Here is a 13,793-nt window from a genome sequence, read left to right as displayed (position 1 = left end):
CACAGCTTGGATGAGCCTCATGTGCAGCACTGTAGATTCTGCTCATGGCATAGGGATGTGGATGCCATGGCCAAAGAGCTGCCATGTGGATAAAAGAAACCACTGTGGACAGATTAGTCATGTTTGTTGTCCACCCCACCCCACTCTTCCATCTGGATAAATTTATTCTCCATTATTCTTACTTTTCCATCCTTCATTTCACAGGCTTCTATTTTCCTCAGAACACTTATTGCCGCTGAGATTCACAATGACATAAAGATAATAAATTGGCAGTAATTTCTACCCGCAAGCATTGTCCATATATTGACAACTGTATGCTGTTTGAATAGGTATGAGTGCATGTCTCCTGTATTTGCCTATCCATCTATCTTTGTTTCTCTGTCAATATGCTTCTGTGAGAGTTTCTCTCTTCCCCTCCCAACCATATTGTACTTCCTTCATAAATCTCACACAACACAATGAAGCGTCTCTGTATTTATACAGTACCGATGATGCGGAAACACATCATAGCATGGGGAATGGGCTCTTAACTCCTCTTCTGTTGTTTATCAAACTACTTGAGATGCATGGGGAGAATGCATCAATATTGTTAAGGTTAATGACTGACTGATTCATAATGAAAGAGAAAGAGAGACTATTTACAGGCAAATGTTCCTTAGTAATTGTTGTCATAAAAAGTGTAGATTAAAAAAACATAAAACCCATACAGAAACTTTCTCCAGGAACCATCTTCAAAAACACTGGGAAGTGAGGTGCCATTAACATAACCTCCAGCTGAAATCACTGAGGGAGTACACAACAAAAAGGACAACACTCATACTGATCAGGTGAGATACTCTGTGGGTCATTTATTCCTGGGAAGCATCACACCACTTCTCCTTTCCACATATCTAGGTTTGGACAAAAATTGGACCCAGACCTGCAGCATTTATAACGATATACGAGGGGATAAATACTTTCCCAAATCCCCCAACTGGCTTACAGCATTGGACCAGAGTCCATTCCAGTGGTGCGGGACACAGGTGGCGCTGTGGGTTAAAGCCTCAGCGCCTAGGACTTGCCGATCGAAAGGTCAGCGGTTCGAATCCCTGCGGCGGGGTGCGCTCCCGCTGCTCGGTCCCAGCGCCTGCCAACCTAGCAGTTCGAAAGCACCTCCGGGTGCAAGTAGATAAATAGGGACCGCTTACCAGCGGGAAGGTAAACGGCGTTTCCATGTGCGGCTCTGGCTCTCCAGAGCAGCGATGTCACGCTGGCCACGTGACCCGGAAGTGTCTCCGGACAGCGCTGGCCCCTGGCCTCTTAAGTGAGATGGGCGCACAACCCCAGAGTCTGTCAAGACTGGCCCATACGGGCAGGGGTACCTTTACCTTTACCTTTACCATTCCAGTGGTACCTCGGGTTACAGAGGCTTCAGGTTACAGACTCCACTAACCCAGAAATAGTACCTCGGGTTAAGAACTTTGCTTCAGGATGAGAACAGAAATCGTGCTCCGGTGGTGTGGCAGCAGTGGGAGGCCCCATTAGCTAAAGTGGTACCTCAGGTTAAGAACAGTTTCAGGTTAAGAACGGACCTCCAGAACGAATTAAGTTCTTAACCCGAGGTACCACTGTATACAATTCAAAGCTGAGGAACAAATGGCCTTCCAGAAAGATTGCCTCAAGAGGTAGGTTATCTTTCCAGAATGTTCTTAAAATACCAACGCAACAAGCATTTAAGAAAACAAACATGGTGTGTTGCTATTTATTTTCCTTATAAGCAAAAAGACAAATACAACATTCATTTTATTAAAAAATTAACAGGCCCGTGAGGGACCAAATAATGGTGGTTCACAACTGGATTTTGTACACCATTGTCTGGCCACCTAACTCAGATGCTAAACTACTTTCCCCTCCACTTGCCTTGATGAAGGATAGGGATATGTGGGGGGGGGGGTGTAGAAGCTAGCCTACTGTACAAAGGTATAAATTACATCCATTGCTTTGATCACTTTTGCCTCTGGTTCTACCCTCTGCTGACCTGTGGCCCTCAAAAACTGACCAGAGAATGCTGTCCACCCCTGAGCTAAGACTTTGTTGACAAAGTCTTTTCATTAAAAAAAAAAATCATACCAGTATTGGCTATATCTTATTTTTTTCATGATAAATGGGAGAAGCCTCTTCTTGCTATCTATTCATGGTAACAAAGAGGCAATAAGGATCAAAGGCATCTGTTTGTTCCATCAAGGTTTCTGTTCTTTTTAAGAGAGAGAGAATGAGCTAAAATTCTTTGGAACTACACTTTGGGCTCCCCCCCCCCAACATCTGCTTTCCTAATATATGCACAATGTGATTGAGGTTGGAAGCCAAGTCCGTCTGCAGGCTCAGATGTTTCTACTGGGAGCAATCAGAACACAAGGCAGACAAAGATGCCAGTGGTGAACTTTATACCATGTTAAACTGTGAAAGGATGCGAGATGACAGCAGAAGGCTCTTGCCAGCTCACATCACTGTCTACAAAGCCCTCAGCTTTTCCTGCCATCCTTCTGGACATCCATCTCCCTTATCAGGGAAGGCTTCAGATTTCATAGCCCATGGACAGTGTTCTTACAGATCAGAAAGGGACATCATAAATTGTTAAACAAGTCGGCTTCAAGGAACTGCAGCTCTGTGTAGACCGTGTGATCCAGTTCACACAGCCGTCTGTGAACCAGCCTCTACTTGGGCAAAGGCCATGGGGTGACTGTAGCAGCAGCTGCTAATTAGCCACAGGCACCTGCAGAGAACATCTTTCCTGTCTTCTCAGCATCGCTGTCCACCATTACTCATTCTAGCAGGGCCCAACTTCGTTTGAAAGTGGAGGAGAACAAGGATGTTGTTGCCCAGAAAATTGCATGTTCCTCAACAACTGGAGGCGGCGAGTGAGCCCAGCCACTGGAAGGTGGCACACCTTCCAAAAGGGCTGAAAGAGGCCTCTCCGTTGTTTTGTTTTCTGTAAAGTTGGATACACCACCACTCTAGCCTGCAGTTACCGTACTGGCCTGAAGATAAGTCTCACTTTCCCCCCCAAATTCCAACTGTGGAAAGTTAAAGTGCGGCTTAAATTCACGACCATACAAAAATTGGCTATTATATCGCTGCTGAAACAGACGTACTGTAAAATGGAACGGGTGTGAGTGCCTGCGGAATTTTAAGGGAGAGGCTTATATTCGGGTACTGTCTTTTTTTTTCTCTCCCCCCCCCCCACATATGAATTTTAAAGGTTCGGCTTATATTCAGGTGCAGCTTATATTCGGGCAAATACAGTATTTAAAAAGAGACACACCTAGTTGTAATTCTCCTGGATCATGCAAATCAGGCTTCTTACTTTCTGAAACATCTCCCATGTAGATATTAAACAGCATCCAATAAGCCCAAAATGGCTATGTTCAACCTTCATTCAACTGTCAGGGCCGTATTTGCCAATCACTGTGAACCACTGAGTACTGTTGTGTTCAGGTATTGCTGCCAGGCTTCCCACTGGCATCTGAATGGCATCTGTGAGAGCAAGATGCTGCACTATGGTGGCCTTTTGGTCTGATCCAGCAGAGCTTTCCTTATGCTGTTGTGCTTTAAATTCTATATATAACAAACATCAGCTGGTTCTTGCATGCTCCTCCACTCCCTGTCCTCCAACAACATTTTAAAAAATATATACACTATGTTTCTCAATTCTTAACTTCCTTCTCTCTTTTTAGCTTTTAGTCACATGGCCCTTCCCCTCAAATTTGATTATTACAAAGTATGTGAAGTTTTCTTTTTCAATTTTGCCCTGCCCAATGTAATTCAGTATTGTAGCCGTGTTGAAGCATCGTAAACACTACAAGCACGGTTGTATACCATTTTTCTTCATTGGGGAGGAGAGAATGAAAAGGTTCTCTGGGTGATGGATGCTCCAGGGGGGCCATTATCAGCTACCAGACAAAAAGCACAGACTCACACGACTGCTGTGAAACACTTAGAACACCAGCTTTCATCTAAATGCTTTGGGCACTGTTAAGTGGCCAAAACACTTTTGGAGTGTGATTTGTTGCTGCTAAGTGAAAGGGGAAAAATATTTAGATCATTCAAACATTATCATTTTGGTAGAAACATTTGTCACTAAGACTACAATTCTACGTACCTGGGAGTAAGCTGCATGAAGTATAATGGGTCTTCCTTCCAAGTGAAACATTATTATTATTATTATTATTATTATTATTATTATTATTATTATTTATTAAATCCTTCTGCCTAATCCAACACACATGCCCCACCCAGCCTGCTTCAAAACAGGGTTGAAATGATATATATATTTAAACAGTGGTGTTAGTGTTAAGGCTTGCTGTGGCCATTTGGTATTCAGAGAATATCTCCTCTCACCTGCTCCTTTGGGTGCGACAGAGTGTGCAAATAAACTGGCTGCTGAACCAATGGATGCTAACAGGACTGGCCCACCCATTAGGCAAGGTGAGGTGACTGCCTCAAGCAGCAGGACCATAGGGACAGCAGATTCCAATGCAGATCTTTATCCCCACCAACACCACCTCTTGTTCCTGGTGTAGATCTTCACTCACCCTTCTTCCCTGCTGGGGAGGGAGGAACCATTTTGTGGTTTGCCTCAGGTGTCAACATGCCTTGAGCTGCCCTGGGAGCTAATACATGCAACCCCTGATTGTTCTGAAAGGTGTCCATCTTTCCTTAAATGAACAGGTATTTCTTTCACCTGTGAAAAATATGAAGTGCCTCGTGCATTTTATTATCAAACAGTTTCTGTGTACTTACAGAGTTTCAAAGACAAGCTTTCAGTGAGTAACTATAATAAATATGTCTCCTGTCTTTTCTCTTCCTGTACACATTTGCTTAACTCTACCTTGCCTCTCAATTGTCTGTCAACATAACAAAAATATCAATATCTAAAACTACTCCATATTATACCTTGCCTAATAATTCACTGAGAACTGATGGTGGCAAAGTGGCATTTTGGGGCTAATGATCCAATAGGCTATAAAGGAGGAGACATTTGGTGTCAAGGTGTTTGTATTAATAGTTGCATGGCACAATACAAGCCATCATTGATTTTATAGCTTTCTTGTCACTGAACGAAGTGGTTTTCCTCGTGTTGCATAAATGATCAATCAATGCCCACACCCTGCAGCTAATTGGCACCTAAAATAACAGCATAAAATGTTAAAGGGGAAAAGAAAACAGATTTCTTGTAGAGGCATGTCATGGTAGGGCTCAGTAAACCCCCCCCCCAAAAAAAAAAACAAACCAGGAAGATTGAGTACAATGGGAAACACTTGAAGACATGCAATATACAAGCTTTCTGAAATGGCAGAGTGGTCACACCACTGAAATTAGTCTTGAAAGATACTTTCTGTTGTAGCCAATATGCTAAGGTGCAGGGTATGTGGTACCCACAACAGTTTCTTCAGCTTGCAAGTGGGCCCAAAAGGCTGGCAACCTCTGAGATCACATAGTTATGTCTGCCCTTCTCTTGATTTGCTAGTAACCTGACAGGTTGGTATTCCCAAAATGCTTCAAGGGAGAGCATAGTAACCAATTGTGTTTAGGGAAATTTCAACCTTTCACCTGGGGAATAAGCAGGGCCAGATTTAGATCTGATGAGGCCTTAAGCCAGTGGCGTAGCGTGGGTTATCAGCACCCGGGGCAAGGCAAGTAATTTGCGCCCCCTAACCCATGGATTTGCGCCCCCTAACCCGTGGATTTCCCTAACCCCCAGATGTTGCGCCTGGTGCGGCCGGCCCCCTCTGCACCCCCCACGCTATGCCACTGCCTTAAGCTACTGAAGGTAATGGGGCCCTTTATATGTCTAGCTGTCCTTTGTCAACAACAAATTGTCACTCGTTTTTTGTGTTGAATATATGGTATGTGGTAATTTATGGACCTAATAGGTATCTAAAGCTATTTGCACATGCAGAATATAGGCACCCTATATATAGAAATGAGCAAACCAGTGATATTTTAGGGAGCAGCCTAGCAGGTGGGGCCCATTACTTATATCAAAGGAGTCTACACAACACAATACACTGTTGCTGTATGTAGGTTTTAGTTTATTTGTTTTTTATCTTATATTTTAGAAATGTATATCCAGTTTTTTTCCTTTAATTTTTTTGGGGGACCCAAGAGAGTGGGGCTCTAAGCTATAGCTTGTTTAGCTTATATGTCAATCCGGCACTGGGATTTAGTCCCCCTGCCCTTGAATGCCTCTTTCCCACTTATGAGGTATATTGAGGAATACCACTGTTTTCTTCTGCTATTGGACCTGGGGACACACGTGCATGCAAGTATCACCTTTGTGTCATCATCAGCCATTGCCCTAGTTCTGACCTTCATCACACACCTATTTCCATGCCTATGGTCTAAGGCTTCTTAGGACTAGCAACAGAGGCATGTGACAGAGAGACTTGGTATTAAGGTTAAGGAGCAGAGGCAAGGATCTAAAAGGATGGAGGGGGGAGTACAGAAAGCACGAGAGAGATGAGGGGGAAATCTACCTGGCCAGTGATTGACCATATTCCCACGACTTGGTGGGTGTCATGTGAATTCCTTTCATTGACCACTGCTGTAAGGAAGTACTTCAGTACCAGGTTTGCACTGCATAGGAATACACAGCTAAAGAGGTTATTTAAAAGACGTCAGTTATTCTACAAGTTAGAAGTTCACATAGCCATGGTATGAAGGGGTTATGTGGCACTCACAGCTGATGACATGACAGAAATAGGAACCAATAGGTGATACTCATACAAATAGAGAAACTATCTGGAGGAGGAATCAACTTTTCCCCAGGTATGAAAAACAACTGCACATTCAGCACTGGGAAAATGGGATCCTCCCCACAATAGGAGCTGCAACTTGGAGGAAAGATGTCTGGAGTAAAGCCAACAAGTAGTCAACCCTGATTTTCCAGAAAGGCCCCCAAGCCACAAAACACTGATAGGCAGCACGCATTATAACCAATGATCTAATTCTCCTAGCACCATTCTCTGCCCCCACCCAAAAACAACTCCCAAAAGGACAGCATTCCATCAACAAAGTGTGACAAGAACACATATTAAGAGACAACTGTCAAATGTATGAGCAGGCACATAGAGGAAGACCAGGGCAGAAATGTTTCCTTTGCCAGGTGGAGAAGCTCCACAAAACAGTGGCCTCTTCTTTGCAGTAAAACAATAGGAAATCATGTTTCCTAATTAAAGCAACTTCATCTGGTTGTCTCGCATTTCCCCTCTGTGCCATAATTCTTGTGTAGAGCAAATTATGCCCCTTTTAGCAGATATTTACATCTCTTCCCATGTATCAGAGTTTATTGAACAGTACTAAAGTGCATTCAAAAGCACTAAAAAGTGGAGCATGTACTAAATCTATGGAATGCTTTGGTTAAAAGCATAACTGTATTCCTAGCAGAGACAAGTGATAAATTTGATTCAGTTTGCATTTAAAGGTGAAATTACCTAATTTGCAATCCCAAACCATTATACAAACTGAAGCACAGCAATCATTCGAAATACGTACACATCTGTGAAATTTGCCATGTAGTTCTCCAGCCAAGTAATGTGTACAAAATGCAGATACAAGGGTAAAATGTGGATAAGAATGCATATATTTGTGTAAATAAAATACAAAGCATGTGTATAATAGACAAACTTGCCTGCAAGCATGTATATATGCTGATGAATCTTCATGGGTGCTCAATGAAAAGACAAGACAGGTTGCAAACTGATATTTTTTTTTGGGGGGGGAGAAATGTGAAAAACTGAATTTCAGACTGGAAAAATGATAAACCAAAATTGACAGATTTGCCCATCTCCAATTCCTATCTTCAACAGCTGCCCTCAGATATGCTGTTATAGATATGAATATGAGGGAACAAAAATATAGCCTTCATCGTAATGCCTGTGTTACATTCTGCTTGGTTATTCTGTATAGTGTTTCCAGTTCCCCCAGGTTCTTTTCTCCCCCCTCCCCCCACCAGCCCTGCAGAAATACTTGCTGCAATTGAGGCGAATGCATAAAACTGCAGCACTGCAGAGGAAATTGCAGGTCTGTAATAACGTGGCTGTAATAAACCTCTTGACTTCTCCTGTTTCCATTATTTATTGGGTCCCCCATTGCAGTCAACCAGATGCACATGTAGAATGACAAAGAACATTGCTTTTGGGCTCTGTTGTGATTGGTCCCAAATAAATATACTTTATATCTCATACTAAAGAAAAGTATCCTTAAGTCTACAGGCTGCATTTTAATTAGCTAGAGAGAGAAAGAGGGAGGGAGGGAGATGGACCAGATAAAATAGTGAGATATTTCCCCAACAATCCATAGAGAGGCAAGCACTTTTAAAGCAAAGCTGTTGCCTAATGCTTCACAGCTCTTTTTGAATTTCCAGGATCTCAGCGTGCACAAAGATTCACTTAAGGGGACCAGAAGGAGAGCAAGCAGAAAGTGACAAACAACTTCCCTATCAAAATGCAGCCCCCCAACATCTGAAGTGTAAAATATTACTATTACTTGTGAGTATTTAAGAAGAGAGTTGTTGGGTACAATGATAACCACTGTGAAATAACTGAACTAACAACAGAGTTAGTTCATCCAAAGAACATTAAAGAGGCAGACTTCACCCCACAATGGGTGCTAAACCAAGAATCTTAAAGTTGCCAGGCAGAAATTCAGCCTGTAAGCCAGCGCAGAGCTCTAATCAAAAGGAAGGACAGCTTAACTAACTAGGCTTGCAAGAAAATAGGGATTTTTTGGGGGGGGGTGGGGCAATTTGATTCAGTTTCAATTTAAAGTTGCATTACCCAAATTTGAACTTTCTGAAATTATACCGGAACCACAACACAACCATCCTTCAACATTTGCACTTCACAAATTTTGCAGTGCGGTTCTCGAGCCAAGTAATGTGTACACACGAAAATCACATACTAGTATAAAGTGTGTGTGAAATGCATACCTTGATGAACATAAAATTAAAATGCATTTTGTTGGGAGAAATTGCTTTGCAAAAAATGTGTCAATTAGGCAAAACAGCATACAGATATGTGTATATTAGGAGCATTTCCTGATGAATTTTCATGATGACTAAAAAAAAAAAGACCACAAGTAAGAAATATAGAAATAAGAACTAAAAAAGGTTGGAAAAATAAGGAACAAAGAAATCAGGTAATGTGATATTTCCTAAAATATATAAAAGCTCCCAGGGTGGACTTATTCCAATGGTCTGAGAACAAGATACTCTGTTACTGTGTTCCTTATGAAAGACTACCCTAGGCTCACTATATTTAACCCCCCCCCCCAACTGAAAATAAATATATGTGGCAGAAGTTCAGATAAAATGGCAAGATATACAAATTAGCTAGAAGCCAAGCCCTTTCCTTACCTCCCCCTACCCAATTTTAGTCCAAAACCCCTTGCCCTCACCAGCTGTCCTGAACTCCTGGCCTATCTGGCAGCATGTCAGTATGCCAAATCCAAAATTCGAAATCCAGGAGTCAATCCACAGAAGCAAAGTCCAAAGATCAGGAAACACAGTCCAGGGTCAATCCAAGTAGCCAAGCCTGAAGTCCAGCAGTCCAGAGTCAAACCCAAACCGCAGTCCTGTCGAGGTCCAGGAATATTCAAGTCAAGATCCTTCAACATAGTCAGTTGAGCAGACACAGCCCCTCAGTTCTGTTTCCCTTTCTGCATGCTGATTGCAGCATCTGGGCTTGACGAGGCATATGACCCTCACCTGTTCCAAGCCTACTCCAGCTGAGGAATCACACACTGAGAGCTAGCGAGTCTCACCTGGCCAGCCAGGAAGCTGGATTTGGGGCCCTTGACTGCCTCAGCCTCCTGCACCACCCCACCCACTGCTTTTTACACCTTACAGCCTGTCGTGTTTGAGGAGACAGGGGGCCCTCTGGCTCTGGCCCCTGCTGCTCTGGTTCCTGTGCATTGACCCCCATCTCCTCATCATCAACCAGTGAGTACTTCCTTTCCCATCCCCTGCTTGCCCTGGTGTGTCCCAGTTCCAGCTATACCCCTCACCCATCATCCTGACGGTTCATGACAGCAGCTGGCAGTCACCCGATCCCTCACTCTGAGCAGCCTCCTGTCTGAGGGGGAAGTTCTCAAGGTTCCCACCCATACAAACGCACACATGTCATTTTGCTGCGCACCCTTCTCTGCTCCCTATATGCCACTCATTTTATGGCCCAAATGGAATCTTTCACACAGAAGAGGGGGGTTTCAATAAAGGAAAAGTCTGAGAAATTAATATACAGTGGTACCTCAGGTTACATATGCTTCAGGTTACAGACTCCGCTAACCCAGAAATAGTGCTTCAGGTTAAGAACTTTGCTTCAGGGTAAGAACAGAAATCGTGCTCCGGCGGCAGCAGGAGGCCCCATTAGCTAAAGTGGTGTTTCAGGTTAAGAACAGTTTCAGGTTAAGAACTGACCTCCAGAATGAATTAAGTACTTAACCCGAGGTACCACTGTATAGAGGGGAAACCCCTAAGGAGAAATCTCCAAAAACTGTCCAATGAGGATGAGGCATGCTCAGTGGGGATGGAATGCTATTGTTAAAGGAGAAACAAAAGCAGGTAGGGAAAATGTAATGGAGTTTCCTGGAAGGGGGTGCAACTGACTGGCTGAAACCCTGAACAATTTTATTGCAATTCTCCCACTTGCCATATATTTATTATATTGATCCTTTTTTCCCCCTGGAGACAATGAAACTGAGACACCACCTGACCTTGAAACCTGTCGAGACCAGTCAGTGAAATTAAGTTAAGACCTTAAAATCTGTTACATGTTCATTATAGAGGAACAAAATAAAATTTAAGATGCACATCCCGTCCCTGTCCAACTGTATGAACACATCCTTGTCACTTGCAAAGAAACTAGGAAGTCATAGAAGAAATTCTGCACACCACAACTTCGGTAGTACATAAATAACTACCTTTCTAAAGCTATCGGTTACAAATGAGTCCGCTTCATGATTTATTGCAATGAGAAACAAAAGGTTAATAAGCTCCAGCATCTCCTTCCGATGTATTTCCCCACTACTGCATTTTAAAAGGAATATTACCAGTACCAAGTGGTGACATCTCAAACCACTTGCATTTTAGATGAGCACCTTTGCAGACTTACAATGCAATTCTAAACATCTCCATTCAAATGGAAGACAGGGAAAGATGAGCCCAGCTTGGTATGGTTCACATCTAGGAATATACAATGTCCTAAACAGCTGCTTTGGGCTGTTCTGGTTAGCTGAAGTATGTGTGTATGTATGTTTCTATTGTTTCTATTCTGCCCATCCTCCCAGAAGAGCCTGGAGTGGCAAACGGCAAAGCAACAAAAACAATACAATTAAAAATAAAAGAAAAACACCTCAAAGCTAATAATGTCAAGGCTGCTGGGAACAGTGTCTTTCAGCCATCAAATATCTGAGTGAACAGGAATTTTTTTTTAATTCCTTCTGAATATTCATAATGAGAGAGACAGATACATATCACTAGGGAAGGCATTCCACAAATGGGGAACCACCACCAAGAAGGCCCTGTTACAAGTATGGATGGAGGAATAGAATCATTGACTCACAAAGCTGAAAGAGAACACAAGGGTCAACAACATGGGGCTCAAACCCACGACCCAGAGATCAAGAGTCTCAAGCTCTACTGATTGAGCTACCCCAATAAATCTGGTTCTGTTTGCATTTAATGAGAAATGCCTTTCTCAAATCAATGCACAAAGTGAAACACCATTATCCTTCAATATTCAAATTTCTCTTTATTTTGCAATTTATTTCTACAACGAAATAGTGTACAAAAAGTTAATCTTTGAGGGGTTATTGTGCATAAAATGCATATATTAGTGAAAGTAATGTACAAAAAAGCATTACACTGGGGGGGGGGTAATTGTTTGCAGAAATGTGTATATTTGTCAAAACTGCATTCAAAAATATATTAAGTCAGAATAAATTTGGTAAATTTGGTTTTAAGTCCCCAGAATTAAAGTTACAAGCCCTTCTGATTCATTGGTAAAAATAAAATGTCTGATTATCCATATGAAAGAATGGTGGTGAGGATGTTCGCAAACTGGCAGGGAGCTTCTGAAAGCATTGCATCTGAGGCTTCTTCTGGCCGGCAGCTAAAAATATATATAGATTAGGAGTTACCTCTGCCACTTGGCTACTACTAATGATGGTGAACTGATATCATCTACTGTGACTAGTGCCCACCAGCTTTCAAATTTCATAATGTTCTTCATCAGATTGCAGCATTAGGAGCAAAACTTAAAGCAGAGCAGGAAAAAAATGCCTGTTGATTGAGTCGCACATACATTTGGGTGCTGGTGCAAGGCAGAGATAAATTCTTCCATCTTCTTCATCAGTTTGTGTTTGTCACTTCTTTTACTTTGTGATAAATTGGAAACAGAGGCAAGTTGAGTCTTGCAGATTTGCCTTCAAAGATAGTAGTCTATGCAGCTATTCTGCCATTTTTTTTGGGGGGGGGGGGATCAGTGTTGTTACTTCCATGTCTGTACCAGGTCCAAGAATGGCTTATAATAATGAGAAAAATAGTCTATGTTGATATTCCCCCCCCCCCCCCCGCCGCAGTATTCGCTCAGTATGTAATTTGGTATTTTGTTTCTTAAATGACAGCTGCTGCAGTGGACTCTCCAGCACATTCCTAAATTGCTTCTCTATGAATTTGTTTCTCCTCAGTTACGAGAGCTCCATCACACTCAGAGACACAGGCACAGAATACCAAGACATCAGTGCTAGGTGCCAAAAAAACAACACAAAAAAACAACCACTCCAAAACACAACAATTCAGTCCTTAGTCATGCAGACAACCAGACTGTTGATAAATTAAACATTGTCCTTTGCTGCATCTCAGATTAAACACACTTACATAAACCAGTACACCTGAAAAATAGCTTGTTCAGGATTGCATTATGGAGGAGTGGTGGAAATGTGATCAATAGTGATGCTAAAGGCCATTAGGGAGTGCAAACCATTGCTGCAGTTGCTGCCAGGGTCACAACTGGCCACATCAATGGGGCTTGTCCTCAGGACCATGGGCTAGAGGTAGCCCAACCATCCTTGCAGAACAGAATTTCCAAAATTCTGGGCAATTAAGCCAAAGCCAAATTCTAGGCAACAATATGACTGACAGCTCTTCTAAGTTAGCAAGTGGGGGTTGGCCAGCTGGCTACTGTGTTTTCTAGTCCAACTTCTCAGTCAGTTGCATTGGGAGGTCTGAAAAACCAGTAAATTCCAAACTCTGCCAAGCCCCATTCAACAACCACCAGTGTCTGTTCTGGTTTCATCTGCCAGATTCTCATGGGATGCACCAGCAGGAAAGTGAGTGAAGCATATCAGGCAAAGGTCAAATGAGCAGACAGAAATGGAGATCTTCTAGATCTAGAAGGACAGGAGCAACCTTCTAAACCAGCAGCCCCATCACCAGAGAAGTTGAACATTCTGGTGCAAAGCTTTTCTGGATTTCCTAGAAGCCTTGCTAAATATATACATCAGCCAGTCAGGCTGAAACTGATCAGAGACTCCACAGGTGGGTTGGAGGTACTGAAATAGGCAAAGTCCAATAACTTTTCTTTGCTACGAAGCTTCATATCAACATTTTAAAGTTTATGTAAGTGAAAGAGAGACAGAAAGACCCATCAGTTAAGCTATATTATTTACTGAGTGCGAGGTTAGCTAAGCTGGTAACCTCCTGTTGTCGTTGGGCTATGTTTTATTCCACCAGTCCCCAATGAAGCACATGAGAA

This window comes from Podarcis gaigeae (assembly GCF_964106915.1).
Source record: "Podarcis gaigeae genome assembly, chromosome: 5".
NCBI classification, from domain to species: domain Eukaryota; kingdom Metazoa; phylum Chordata; class Lepidosauria; order Squamata; family Lacertidae; genus Podarcis; species Podarcis gaigeae.
Note: the sequence above shows the minus strand (reverse complement) of the source record.